The following is a 14,658-nucleotide window of genomic DNA, read 5'->3' as shown; positions in this document are numbered from 1 at the left end:
CTCCCGTCACCCCCTCTGTAACACTTACCACACCGCGCTTCCATGTGCTCCCTCGCACACGCGCTACGACCGACTCATTCTCGCCAGCACCCTCACTCCTTGGCACGCACTTTTTCCTCACACACCCCAGAGTCGGACTTTCTCGCACACCTCCTTTTTCGCACACCAGACCTGTCGCACACTTCACCAACGGCCTCTCACGAACACCCGGGTCTATCTCGACCCCCAAGCTCCTTAAATCCCCTGGCGCATCATACGCACGACCATATTGGTCACCACTTACACCGGGTCCTCTTCCTCTTCGCTTCTCCTCCATCACCTGCGAATCCCTCATCCGGTTAATGAGCACATCATCACGATCCAAACACAGACTTCGGACCAATTCTTTTATCTCCTCTTTTATCTCTTTCTTATCCCCTCTCCGTCGCTTCTTAATTTCGCTCATCCCTTCTTCCACTTCTTCTAATTTGTGCTTCACCTCTTTTATTCCCTGGTATGTCTCCTCAAGCTCGTCCTCCAAGGCTACCTTGACCGTTTCCATGTGCGTCCTCACCTGCCGGTCCTTCGTTTCCATTACCTCTATCACCTCGTCCAACCTCGTTGTCAGTCCCTCACGTACCATCTGACATTCCCTCTTCGTCGCTACCAAGTCATTTTTTAGGTCATTTTGTGTCGCTTTTAAACCTCCTATTACCGCTGTGTTCTTCTTTACCTGGTCCGTTAGTTCTTTTTGTCCCTCCGTCAGCTGTTCCACCTCCTGCGTCAGGTCCTCTATGCCCCCTTGTAACTTTACAGTCCCCTTTCTCACCTCCTTCTCCATGTGCTCCTTACAGTGCCTCACCTCCTCGCGCACTCCTCCGACCTCCTCACTCACTCCTCTTCTGATCTCCTCTCCCATCACTTGCATCTCCTGCCCAGATGCCACCCTCATCTGCTCCATTTCCTCCCTGTGAGCATCCAGTTTGGTTTCTACCCCCATTCTGACCCCCTCTATCTGCTGCCCCATTTGTTTAACTTCCCTTTCCGCTTGGTCCCTCATGTCCCTCAATTTGCCTTCCATACTGTTTTCTAACCCCTCTAACCCTTTTTGCATCCCCTCTATCTGATTCTCCTGGGCAGCCATTCTATTTTCTACCCCCTCTAACCCCTTTTGCATCCCTTCCATTTGATTCTCTTGAGCGGCCATTCTGTTTTCTACCCCCATTAACCCCTCCTGTATTTCCCCTAATCTATTGTCTAATCCCTCAAATTTGTTTCCTAATCCCTCTATTCTACTCCCTAACCCTTGTTTCACCCCTTCTATCCCATTGTCTAACCCCTCTAATTTCTTGTCTAATCCCTCACCGGTACCCCTCGCTTCGTCCCTCATTACCCCCATTTCGTTTCCCAACCGCTCACTATCAGCCCTCATTCCCACCATTTGTTCCATAAGGGCCCTCATTTGCAGGAGGAAAAGGTTCGAATCCACCAGGGGCGCTGCCGCGGGCGTGGACGCCATGGCCACCTCGTGCGTGACAACGCTATTTTGCGACCCTGCCGCCCTCACTGCTTCGCTCTCCTCGCGTCCCTCAATTTGGTCCTGGACCGACCCTGCCTCACTCTCCACTACCGGACCCCAGCTGTCTTGGTCTGCCATAGCGCGACTTTCAAAATTCGGGTTTTTATTTTCGTATAACAAATTCAAATTTCGCCGTTATAATTTCGCGCGGGAAACGCGCTCCGAATTGATTCGACTACAAATTTGGGCCTAATAAATTTAGTCCCGGGTCCGAATTCCACTCCTCGACACCAATTGTTACAGACGCGGCTTAGATGTTATTTACCGAGCGGTTTGGTATGACCACGTCTGCACAGGTTACCCGATTATACCCGAACGTTGACTAATCGCGCTACGCTAGGTCAATGAAGGAAAAGCCACACGGCTGGGATTAAAATGACACGACACCAGGGATACGGTTCTCAAGACCTCCGGAGGAGGTTATATTCGTTCGGAAGGTTAGATTACAACTACAAGAGGGACAGCAAAGGAAGATAGGCACTTAGACACAATCTTATATTATTCCCGACAGACCACAGAGAAACAGGACAAAAACTGACTCACACGGGGATTGATGGCAAGGAAAGCGGGTATTCGATGGCCAGCACAAGGTGCACCTTGTGCTCAGGGACAGGATAGCGCGGCCCAAAAGATGCAGGAGGTCTCTCAGCGCTCGGAGGTGGCTCTCTTGTCTTCTCAAGCTCGGGGCGCATCTCACTCACCTCACCTCACGGCTCACATCCGGTAAGTCGCTGCGTATATCCGGCGGGGAGTGACACGCCCTCGGCTCGTTAGCTCCGCCCCAGATGGAATCGGCTCGTTGCTTCTCATTGGGTGCATGCGGGGGGGGGGTTACCGGCTCCGCCCTTGACGAGGGGCTGACAGGGAGCCCCTTCGTGGTAACCCCGTGGAGCGCATGGTCATGGCGGCTAACCGAGCTGGTGGGAGGACGCACACTCCCCCCGCGCGCCGTGGTTGTAGTTGTTGTTGTAGCTGTAGTTGTTGTTGTTGTTGTTGTTTGGGGAAGAAGATGGAAGGAGGTATGGGAAGGTCCGAAACTCACTACTGGTGCCATATAATCACATTCTGGTGCAACGAAGAGTCAGAATTAATGGAAAGGAGTCCTTAACTGACATAGACTAAGAATAACTAGCAAGATGTCCGAAAGTTGTCTACGTGAGATGCGGTGGACCTGGGCACGACATTTAATGGGGGAAAAAGGGGAAGGTCGGTTCTACAGAGTGTTGTTTACAGACAATGGGACTAGGGAATGGGGGATTGGGGATAGTTGGGGAGTATTGGGGAAATAGGGGAATATTTACAAGCGGATATGGAGGCCAAATTCCATATTCGCAACAGTATCATGTTATGTTTGTTTGTCTGTTTGTTTGTTTGTATGCACTCTAAAATGCGACCATAATGTCTTCTTCTGCTACTTCAAATAAAATAACGCCCCATTAATTACGTTTAGACTGTTGAGAACCCTCAGACCTTGACGACCCTTCAAGTCCCCCAAGACGCTCAACACCACCAAGACCCCTGAAGACCCAAAACACCCCAAAGACCCAAAATATCCTGAAGACCCAAAAGACCCAAAAGACCCCAAAAAACCCAAAGACCTAAAGGACCCCAAAGACTGAAAAAAACTCGAAGACCTAAAATACCCCAAAGACTCTTAAAACTCAAAAGACCCTGAGGACCAAAAATACCCTGAAGACCAAAAAAGACCCTGAAGACGGCAATGATCCTGAATACCCAAAATACCCCAAAGACCCTTGAAGACCCCGAAGACCCAAACGATCCAAAAGACCCCAAGACCCAAAAGACCCCAAAGACCCCGAAGACCCAAAACACCAAAAAGATCCAAAACACCCCAAAGACCCACAAAACGCCAAAGACCCAAAAAACCCAAAGACCCAAAATACCTTGAAAGGCTCAGAGGATCCAAAAGACCCTAAAGCCCCAAATCACCCAGAAGACCCAAAACACCCAGAAGACCCAAAAGACCTCGAAGCCCCAAAAGATTCTTAAAGACTCAGATGAACCAAAAGACCCTTAAGATCCAAAAGACCCTGAATACCCAAAAGACCCTGAACACCCCAAAGACCCCGAAGATTCAAAACAACCCAAAGGCCCAGAGGATCCAAAAGACCCTGAAGACCCAAATACCCCCTAATATCCAAAACACCCCAAAAACCCTAAACACCCTGAAGACCACAAAGACCCTTCAGGACCCTGAAGACCCAAAATACCCTGAAGACCCCAAAGACTCCAAAGACTCCAAAAACCCCAAAGACAGAAAATACCTTTAAAGGCCCAGAGGAACAAAAAGACCCTGAAGACCCAAATGGCCCTGAAGATCCAAAACACCATAAGACCCAAAAGACCCCGAAATGGTCAAAGATGCCTATCCCTCTGAAGTGACGTTTGGTAAGGCGCGCAGAGCGCTCCGAGTCACGCCAGTTACCATAAAGGGGAACCAAACACAATTTATTTTCCTGAAAACCATTGACAATCATTAATCAATCTATAAATTTAAACGAAATTATAAAATTATATTTGCCAATCACAAAGTGCTGAAAAAACCCCAGAGTGTTGATTTTTAAGTTTGCCAGTGACGTTACATTGTGGACTCACTGTGATCCTGCCGGGGACGGTACATAATAAAAGTGTATTCCGAGATCGGATACCGATAGTGATTGGGGATTGGAGGAGGTTTGGGGGGAGGGTGGGAGGAGGAGCGTGGATGGAGCGGGGCGTGTGGGGTGGTCGTGGGTATTGTTAGCGAGGGTGGTGATTGAAGGGGGATTGTGGGGGCGTGGTGGAGTGGGGTGGCGTGCTGCGCATGGTCATGGGTATTGTTAGCTAGGGTGACGGTTGATGTGGGATTGTGGGGGAACGTTGGAGTGGGGGGATGGGTGTGGGATCGTCCTGGGAATTGATAGCCAGTGTGATGGTTGATGGGGGATTGTGGGGGAGTGGTGGAGGGAGGGGTGTGGAGTGCTCATGGGTATTGTTAGCTGGGGTGATGGTTGATGGGGGATTGTGGGTGAGTGGTGGAGGGAGGGGTGTGGAGTGCTCATGGGTGTTGTTAGCTTGGGTGATTGTTGATGGGGGATTGTGGGGGAATGGTGGAGGGAGGGGTGTGGAGTGCTCATGGGTATTGTTTGCTCGGGTGATGCTTGATGGTCTTTTTTTTTGTAAAATTGAGATGCCTCAAAAACCAAGGCCAGCGAAGTTGAACAGAGGGAGCTACTTTACTACCAAAGGAAACCAGCAAGAAACCCAAGTCAAAGCAGTTGTCAGCAGAAAGTGTCCTCAACAAGAGATGGCAGAAAAAGTTTTGGATGCTTGCAACAAGATCAACCTGAGGGCGGGTACCCTGTTAGTTGGTAAAACTCAGACGGAGTTTGAATCACACAACCTCCGAGATTCAGGGATGCCGCTCCAACCATGACACCACTGATTGTTGTTAAAAAAAGGCACCGCTGGGATTTGAACCCAGAATCTCCTGTTTACGAGACAGGCGCTTTAACCAACTAAGCCACAGCGCCAAATGCACGCCAGACATTACTAGGTAGATACCAGGTACCTGCCAGCCAACAGGCATGTTGCAGAAACACTTTCACGACAGGTTTCCGTTGTTCAATGGTTTTGAAACAATAACGAACAGGATTGGACATTTGTAATTTGTTTGGGATGAGGGCGATAACTCGCCTACTTTTCATGAAGGACTTCGTGGAATCTTTTACGTGCACAGACGAAGGCGAGCAGATGGAACACCCGGCTTAACATCGACCCAAAGGACGGAGCACTTTGTCGAGCAAGCACCGATCCAAATACACAATCCCTGCAAAGCACCAATCCAACAATACAATCCCCGCAAAGCACCAATCCAACAATACAATCCCTGCAAAGCACCAATCTACATACACAAAGCCTGCAAAGCACCAATCCAACCACACAATGCCTGCAAAGCACCAATCCAACCGCACAATGCCTGCAAAGCACCAATCCAACAGTTTATAGTCAGGTTGTGAATCAAACCTCGTCTGGCAAGTTTGCTCTCGTCCACTGACTCCACACATCATCTTGTTATCATGGAGCAAACGTATCTGGTTATGTTTGTCTGTTTGTTTGTTTATCGGCACATTTCGATACTGCCAAAGTGTCTGCTTCTTCTTCTTCAAAATTTAACACCCTATTAATCACGTTTAGACTGCTGAGAACCCTCAGACCTTTGACAACCCTTTAAATTCCCCCAATACCCTCAAGACCAACAAGACTCCTGAAGACCCAAAAGACCCAAAAGACCCGAAAGACCCCAAAGACCCAAAATAACCCAAAGATCTAAAGGACCTCAAAGACTGAAAAGATCCGAAGACCCAAAGTACCCCAAAGATGCTTAAAAGCCAAAAGACCATGAGGACCACAAAATCCCCGAAGAACAAAAAGACCCTGAAGACGGAAATGATCCCCAATACCCAAAATACCCCAAAGGCCGAAGAGACACTGAAGACCCAAAACACCCGGAAGACCCTTAAAGTCCCCGAAGACCCAATCGACCCAAAAGACCCAAAAGACCCCAAAGAGCCAAAAGCCCATGAAGACCACAAAGACACCAAAGACTCTGAAGACCCAAAACACCCTATAATAATAATAATAATGCATTTATTTTATATAGCGCTTTTCAGGAAGCCCAAAGATGCTTTGACAGAGTGCAAAACATAATGCATAGCAAAACATAAAAACAATTGCAAAAAAAAAAGAATCAATAGGGAAATATTCAAAGCACAAAGGAGCGAGAAGGCGAGGAGATAGTCAGGGGTTAGATGCTGTGGGTTAAATGTTGAATGCAGTGTTGAACAGGTGGGTCTTGAGTGATGTTTTGAATGTGGTGAGTGAGGAGGAGTCTCTGATGGTATGAGGTAACGAGTTCCAGAGGGTGGGAGCAGCGATGGAGAAGGCCCTGTCCCCCCAGGATCTAAATTTGGTCCGGATGGGGGGGGGGGGGGGGTCAGGAGGTTGGTACCAGCAGAGCGGAGGTTGCGGGTGGGAGTGTGTCTGGAGAGGAGGTCAGCCAGGTAGGATGGGGCCAGGTTATGGAGGGCTTTGTAGGTCTAGAGGAGGATTTTGTACTGGATTCTCTGGGAGATGGGGAGCCAGTGAAGCTTGTAAAGGACGGGGGTGATGTGGTCACGGGTCCGGGAATGGGTGAGTAGACGGGCAGCAGAGTTCTGAATGTATTGGAGTTTATTGGTGATTGTTGAGGGTGAACCATAAAGGAGGCTATTGCAGTAGTCCAGATGGGAAGTGATGAAGGCGTGGATGAGGGTTTCTGCAGCCACGGAGGAGAGGGATGGACGGAGACGGGCGATGTTTTTCAGGTGAAAGAAGGCTGTCTTTGTGATCTGTTTAGTGTATTTGTCGAAGGAGAGGGTTTGGTCAAAGATGATGCCAAGATTCCGGATGTGAGGGGAGGTGGATATTGGGAAACCGTCGATGTTGAGGGCAAAGTTATGGGTGGACTTGGTGAGCGTTTTTGGGCCAATGATGATTATTTCAGATTTATCACAGTTAAGTTTGAGGAAGTTGATTTGAAGCCAGGATTTTATTTCAGTGATGCAGTTTGTCAGGATAGAGTGGGTGGCGGTGGAAATGGACTTGGTGGAGATGAAAAGCTGGATGTCATCGGCGAAGCAGTGGAATTGGAGACCATGACGGCGGATTAAGTGACCGAGGGGGGACAGGTAAAGGATGAAGAGGAGGGGGCCAAGAACTGAACCTTGGGGGACACCTTGGGGGAGGGGAGCAGTGGGGGATTTGCAGTTATTGATGGAGATGAACTGACGTCTGTCAGAGAGGTATGATTTAATCCAAGAGAGGGCAGTGCCGGTAATGTTAAAGGTGGTTTCAAGTCGGGTGAGGAGGATGGTGTGATCGATGGTGTCAAAGGCGGCGCTGAGGTCGAGGAGGATGAGAATGTTGAGGTTGCCAGCGTCAGAGGAGAGGAGAAGGTCGTTGGTGATTTTGAGGAGAGCAGTTTCAGTACTGTGGTTGGAGCGGAATCCGGATTGGAATGTTTCATACAGGTTATTGGCAGAGAGGTGATGTTTGAGTTGAGTGGCTAAAGCGCGTTCCAAAACCTTTGACAGAAAGGGTAGGTTGGAGATGGGTCTGAAGTTATTTAGGGTGTCAGGGTTTAGTCCAGGTTTTTTCAGAATGGGGGTAACAGCAGCAATTTTGAGGGATGGTGGGACGATGCCTGTAGACAGGGAGGAGTTTATTGTTGCAATGATAAGTGGAGAGAGAGCAGGAAGGGAGGCCTTGACAAAGCTAAAGACCCAAAAGACCCAAAATACTCTTCAAGGCCTTGAGGATCCAAAACACCGGGAAGATCCAAAACACCGAAAAGACCATAAACACTCTGAAGACCACAAAAACCCTTAAATACCCTGAAGACCCAAAATACCATGAAGACCCCAATAACCACCTCAACCCCAAAGACCCAAATAACCTTTAAAGGCCGAGAGCATCCAAAAGACCCTGAAGACCCAAATCGACCTGAAGACCCAAAAGACTCCAACGACCCAAAAGACCCCAAATACCCAAAATATTCTAAAAGACTCAGATGAACCAAAAGACCCTTAAGATCCAATAGCCCCAGAAAACCCAAAACACCCTGAAGACTCAAAATACCCTTAAATACCTCTAAGAACCAAAATACCCCAAAGACCCTTAAAGAATGAGAGGAACAAAAAGACCCTTAAGAATCAAAAGCCCCTGAAGACACCGAAGACCCAAAGACCCCAAAGACCCGAAACACCCCAAAGACCCAAAATACCCTTAAAGGCCCAGAGGATCCAAAAGACCCTGAAGACCCAAATACCCCTGAAGATCCAAAACACCATGAAGACCCAAACGACCCCAAAATGGTCAAAGATGCCTATCCCTCTGAAGCAACATTTGGTGAGGCACGTGGAGCGCGCCAAGTCACGCCATTGACCTTAAGGGGAGACGCAAACGCAACTAATTTTACTGAAAACCATTGCCAATCATTAATCATGGTCTAATTTGAAAGAAATTTAATAATTACATTTGTCAATCACAAAGTGCTGAAAAAAACCCCAGAGTGTCGATTTTCAAGTTTGCCAGTGACGTCACATTGTGAACTCACTGTGATCCTGCCGGCGACAGCACATAATGAAACAGTATATTCCGAGAACGGATTCCGATACTGATTGGGGATGGTAGGAGATGTGGGGGTAGGGTGGGAGGAGGAGCGGGGATGTAGCGGGCATGTAGGGTGGTCGTGGGCATTGTTAGAGAGGGTGATGGTTGAAGGGGGATTGTGGTGGGGTGGTGGAGTAGGGGGGGAGGGGTGCCGCACATGATCATAGGCATTGCTAACTGGAGTGACGGTTGATGTGTGATTGTGGTGTGAAGGCGGAGTGGGGGGATGGGTGTGGGGTCGTCGTGGGAATCGTTAGATCGGGTGATGGTTGATGTGGGATTGTGGGGGAGTGGTGGAGGGAGGGGTGTGGAGTGCTCCTGGGTATTGTTGGATGGAGTGATGGTTGATGGGGGATTGTGGAGGAGTGGTGGAGGGTGGAGGGTGGGGTTTGGAGTGCTCATGTGTATTGTTCGCTTGGGTGATTGTTGATGGCGGATTGTGGGGGAGTGGTGGAGGGAGGGATGTAGAGTGTTCATGGGTATTGTTATCTCGGGTGATGCTTGATGGTATTTTTTTCTGTAAAGTTGAGATGCCTCAAAAACCAAAGACACCCAAGTTGAACAGAGGGAGCTACTTTACTACCAAAGGAACCCAGCAAGAAACCCAAGTCAAAGCAGTTGTCAGCAGAAAGTGTCCTCAACAAGAGATGGCAGAAAATGCGTTGGACGCTTGGAACAAGGTCAACCTGAGGGCAGGAACCCTGTTAGTTGGTAAAACTCAGACGGAGTTTGAATCACCAACCTCCGAGATTCAGGGATGCCGCTCCAACCATGACACCACTGAGTGTTGATTAAAAAAAGGCACCGCTGGGATTTGAACCCAGGATCTCCTGTTTACTAGACAGGCGCTTTAACCAACTAAGCCACAGCGCCAAATGGACAGCAGACATTACTAGGTAGATACCAGGTACCTGCCAGCCAACAGGTATGTTGCAGAAACACTTTCACGACAGGTTTCCGTTGTTCAATGGTTTTGAAACAATAACGAACAGGATTGGACATTTGTAATTTGTTTGGGATGAGGGCGATAACTCGCCTACTTTTCATGAAGGACTTCGTGGAATCTTTTACGTGCACAGACGAAGGCGAGCAGATGGAACACCCGGCTTAACATCGACCCAAAGGACGGAGCACTTTGTCGAGCAAGCACCGATCCAAATACACAATCCCTGCAAAGCACCAATCCAACAATACAATCCCCGCAAAGCACCAATCCAACAATACAATCCCTGCAAAGCACCAATCTACATACACAAAGCCTGCAAAGCACCAATCCAACCACACAATGCCTGCAAAGCACCAATCCAACCGCACAATGCCTGCAAAGCACCAATCCAACAGTTTGTAGTCAAGTTGTGAATCAAACCTCGTCTGGCAAGTTTGCTCTCGTCCACTGACTCCACACATCATCTTGTTATCATGGAGCAAACGTATCTGGTTATGTTTGTCTGTTTGTTTGTTTATCGGCACATTTCGATGCTGCCAAAGTGTCTGCTTCTTCTTCTTCAAAATTTAACACCCTATTAATTACGTTTAGACTGCTGAGAACCCTCAGACCTTTGACAACCCTTTAAATTCCCCCAATACCCTCAAGACCAACAAGACTCCTGAAGACCCAAAAGACCCCAAAGACCCAAAATAACCCAAAGACCTAAAGGACCTCAAAGACTGAAAAGATCCGAAAACCCAAAGTACCCCAAAGATGCTTAAAAGCCAAAAGACCATGAGGACCACAAAATCCCCGAAGAACAAAAAGACCCTGAAGACGGAAATGATCCCCAATACCCAAAATACCCCAAAGGCCGAAGAGACACTGAAGACCCAAAACACCCGGAAGACCTTTAAAGTCCCCGAAGACCCAATCGACCCAAAAGACCCAAAAGACCCCAAAGAGCCAAAAGCCCATGAAGACCACAAAGACACCAAAGACCCTGAAGACCCAAAACACCCTATAATAATAATAATAATGCATTTATTTTATATAGCGCTTTTCAGGAAGCCCAAAGACGCTTTGACAGAGTGCAAAACATAATGCATAGCAAAACATAAAAACAATTGCAAAAAAAAGAAGAATCAATAGGGAAATATTCAAAGCACAAAGGAGGGAGAAGGAGAGGAGATAGTCAGGGGTTAGATGCTGTGGGTTAAATGTTGAATGCAGTGTTGAACAGGTGGGTCTTGAGTGATGTTTTGAATGTGGTGAGTGAGGAGGAGTCTCTGATGGTGTGAGGTAACGAGTTCCAGAGGGTGGGAGCAGCGATGGAGAAGGCCCTGTCCCCCCAGGATCTAAATTTGGTCCGGATGGGGGGGGGGGTCAGGAGGTTGGTACCAGCAGAGCGGAGGTTGCGGGTGGGAGTGTGTCTGGAGAGGAGGTCAGCCAGGTAGGATGGGGCCAGGTTATGGAGGGCTTTGTACGTCAAGAGGAGGATTTTGTACTGGATTCTCTGGGAGATGGGGAGCCAGTGAAGCTTGTAAAGGACGGGGGTGATGTGGTCACGGGTCCGGGAATGGGTGAGTAGACGGGCAGCGGAGTTCTGAATGTATTGGAGTTTATTGGTGATTGTTGAGGGTGAACCATAAAGGAGGCTATTGCAGTAGTCCAGACGGGAAGTGATGAAGGCGTGGATGAGGGTTTCTGCAGCCACGGAGGAGAGGGATGGACGGAGACGGGCGATGTTTTTCAGGTGAAAGAAGGCTGTCTTTGTGATCTGTTTAGTGTATTTGTCGAAGGAGAGGGTTTGGTCAAAGATGATGCCAAGATTCCGGATGTGAGGGGAGGTGGATACTGGGAAACCGTCGATGTTGAGGGCAAAGTTATGGGTGGACTTGGTGAGCGTTTTTGGGCCAATGATGATTATTTCAGATTTATCACAGTTAAGCTTGAGGAAGTTGATTTGAAGCCAGGATTTTATTTCAGTGATGCAGTTTGTCAGGATAGAGTGGGTGGCGGTGGAGATGGACTTGGTGGAGATGAAAAGCTGGATGTCATCAGCGAAGCAGTGGAATTGGAGACCATGACGGCGGATTAAGTGACCGAGGGGGGACAGGTAAAGGATGAAGAGGAGGGGGCCAAGAACTGAACCTTGGGGGACACCTTGGGGGAGGGGAGCAGTGGGGGATTTGCAGTTATTGATGGAGATGAACTGACGTCTGTCAGAGAGGTATGATTTAATCCAAGAGAGTGCAGTGCCGGTAATGTTAAAGGGGGTTTCAAGTCGGGTGAGGAGGATAGTGTGATCGATGGTGTCAAAGGCGGCGCTGAGGTCGAGGAGGATGAGAATGTTGAGGTTGCCAGCATCAGAGGAGAGGAGAAGGTCGTTGGTGATTTTGAGGAGAGCAGTTTCAGTACTGTGGTTGGAGCGGAATCCGGATTGGAATGTTTCATACAGGTTATTGGCAGAGAGGTGATGTTTGAGTTGAGTGGCTACAGCGCGTTCCAAAACCTTTGACAGAAAGGGTAGGTTGGAGATGGGTCTGAAGTTATTTAGGGTGTCAGGGTTTAGTCCAGGTTTTTTCAGAATGGGGGTAACAGCAGCAATTTTGAGGGATGGTGGGACGATGCCTGTAGACAGGGAGGAGTTTATTGTTGCAATGATAAGTGGAGAGAGAGCAGGAAGGGAGGCCTTGACAAAGCTAAAGACCCAAAAGACCCAAAATACTCTTCAAGGCCTTGAGGATCCAAAACACCGCGAAGATCCAAAACACCGAAAAGACCATAAACACTCTGAAGACCACAAAAACCCTTAAATACCCTGAAGACCCAAAATACCATGAAGACCCCAATAACCACCTCAACCCCAAAGACCCAAATAACCTTTAAAGGCCGAGAGCATCCAAAAGACCCTGAAGACCCAAATCGACCTGAAGACCCAAAAGACTCCAACGACCCAAAAGACCCCAAATACCCAAAATATTCTAAAAGACTCAGAGGAACCAAAAGACCCTTTAGATCCAATAGCCCCAGAAAACCCAAAACACCCTGAAGACTCAAAATACCTTTAAATACCTCTAAGAACCAAAATACCCCAAAGACCCTTAAAGAATGAGAGGAACAAAAAGACCCTTAAGAATCAAAAGCCCCTGAAGACACCGAAGACCCAAAGACCCCAAAGACCCGAAACACCCTTAAAGGCCCAGAGGATCCAAAAGACCCTGAAGACCCAAATACCCCTGAAGATCCAAAACACCATGAAGACCCAAACGACCCCAAAATGGTCAAAGATGCCTATCCCTCTGAAGCAACATTTGGTGAGGCACGTGGAGCGCGCCAAGTCACGCCATTGACCTTAAGGGGAGACGCAAACGCAACTAATTTTACTGAAAACCATTGCCAATCATTAATCATGGTCTAATTTGAAAGAAATTTAATAATTACATTTGTCAATCACAAAGTGCTGAAAAAACCCCCAGAGTGTCGATTTTCAAGTTTGCCAGTGACGTCACATTGTGAACTCACTGTGATCCTGCCGGCGACAGCACATAATGAAACAGTATATTCCGAGAACGGATTCCGATACTGATTGGGGATGGTAGGAGATGTGGGGGTAGGGTGGGAGGAGGAGCGGGGATGTAGCGGGCATGTAGGGTGGTCGTGGGCATTGTTAGAGAGGGTGATGGTTGAAGGGGGATTGTGGTGGGGTGGTGGAGTAGGGGGGGAGGGGTGCCGCACATGATCATAGGCATTGCTAACTGGAGTGACGGTTGATGTGTGATTGTGGTGTGAAGGCGGAGTGGGGGGATGGGTGTGGGGTCGTCGTGGGAATCGTTAGATCGGGTGATGGTTGATGTGGGATTGTGGGGGAGTGGTGGAGGGAGGGGTGTGGAGTGCTCCTGGGTATTGTTGGATGGAGTGATGGTTGATGGGGGATTGTGGGGGAGTGGTGGAGGGTGGAGGGTGGGGTGTGGAGTGCTCATGGGTATTGTTCGCTTGGGTGATTGTTGATGGCGGATTGTGGGGGAGTGGTGGAGGGAGGGATGTAGAGTGTTCATGGGTATTGTTATCTCGGGTGATGCTTGATGGTATTTTTTTCTGTAAAATTGAGATGCCTCAAAAACCAAAGACACCCAAGTTGAACAGAGGGAGCTACTTTACTACCAAAGGAACCCAGCAAGAAACCCAAGTCAAAGCAGTTGTCAGCAGAAAGTGTCCTCAACAAGAGATGGCAGAAAATGCGTTGGACGCTTGGAACAAGGTCAACCTGAGGGCAGGAACCCTGTTAGTTGGTAAAACTCAGACGGAGTTTGAATCACCAACCTCCGAGATTCAGGGATGCCGCTCCAACCATGACACCACTGAGTGTTGATTAAAAAAAGGCACCGCTGGGATTTGAACCCAGGATCTCCTGTTTACTAGACAGGCGCTTTAACCAACTAAGCCACAGCGCCAAATGGACAGCAGACATTACTAGGTAGATACCAGGTACATGCCAGCCAACAGGCATGTTGCACATTTTCCCGACAAGTTTCCGTTGTTCAATGGTTTTGAAACAATAACGAACAGGATTGGACATTTGTAATTTGTTTGGGATGAGGGCGATAACTCGCCTACTTTTCGTGAAGGACTTCGTGGAATCTTTTCCGTGCACAGACGAAGGCGAGCAGATGGAACACCCGGCTTAACATCGACCCAAAGGACGGAGCACTTTGTCGAGCAAGCAGCGATCCAAATACACCATGCCTGCAAAACACCAATCCAACAATACAATCCCCGCAAAGCACCAATCCAACAATACAATCCCTGCAAAGCACCAATCCAACTACACAATTCCTGCAAAGCACCAATCCACCTACACAACGCCTGCAAAGCACCAATCCAACAATACAATCCCTGCAAAGCACCAATCCAACTACACCATGCCTGCAAAGCACCAATCCACCTACACAACGCC

General features: G+C 48.5%; 3 non-coding genes across 3 annotated transcripts; all 3 read right to left on the bottom strand.

Annotated features, from left to right (window-relative positions):
• Positions 1-5,017: 5,017 nt before the first annotated feature.
• On the bottom strand, positions 5,018-5,091 carry TRNAT-CGU (transfer RNA threonine (anticodon CGU)). The gene has a single exon. It is a non-coding gene; the product is annotated as a tRNA-Thr (tRNA).
• Positions 5,092-9,569: 4,478 nt separating this feature from the next.
• TRNAT-CGU (transfer RNA threonine (anticodon CGU)) lies at positions 9,570-9,643 on the bottom strand. Its single transcript has one exon. It is a non-coding gene; the product is annotated as a tRNA-Thr (tRNA).
• Positions 9,644-14,081: 4,438 nt separating this feature from the next.
• Positions 14,082-14,155, bottom strand: TRNAT-AGU (transfer RNA threonine (anticodon AGU)). The gene has a single exon. It is a non-coding gene; the product is annotated as a tRNA-Thr (tRNA).
• Between the last annotated feature and the right edge of the window lie 503 nt (positions 14,156-14,658).

This window comes from Myxine glutinosa, chromosome 3 (assembly GCF_964187855.1).
Source record: "Myxine glutinosa chromosome 3, kmMyxGlut1.1, whole genome shotgun sequence".
In the NCBI taxonomy this organism is placed as follows: domain Eukaryota; kingdom Metazoa; phylum Chordata; class Myxini; order Myxiniformes; family Myxinidae; genus Myxine; species Myxine glutinosa.
The sequence above is the reverse complement of the archived record's forward strand: the minus strand, read 5'-3'. Positions and strand labels throughout refer to the sequence as shown.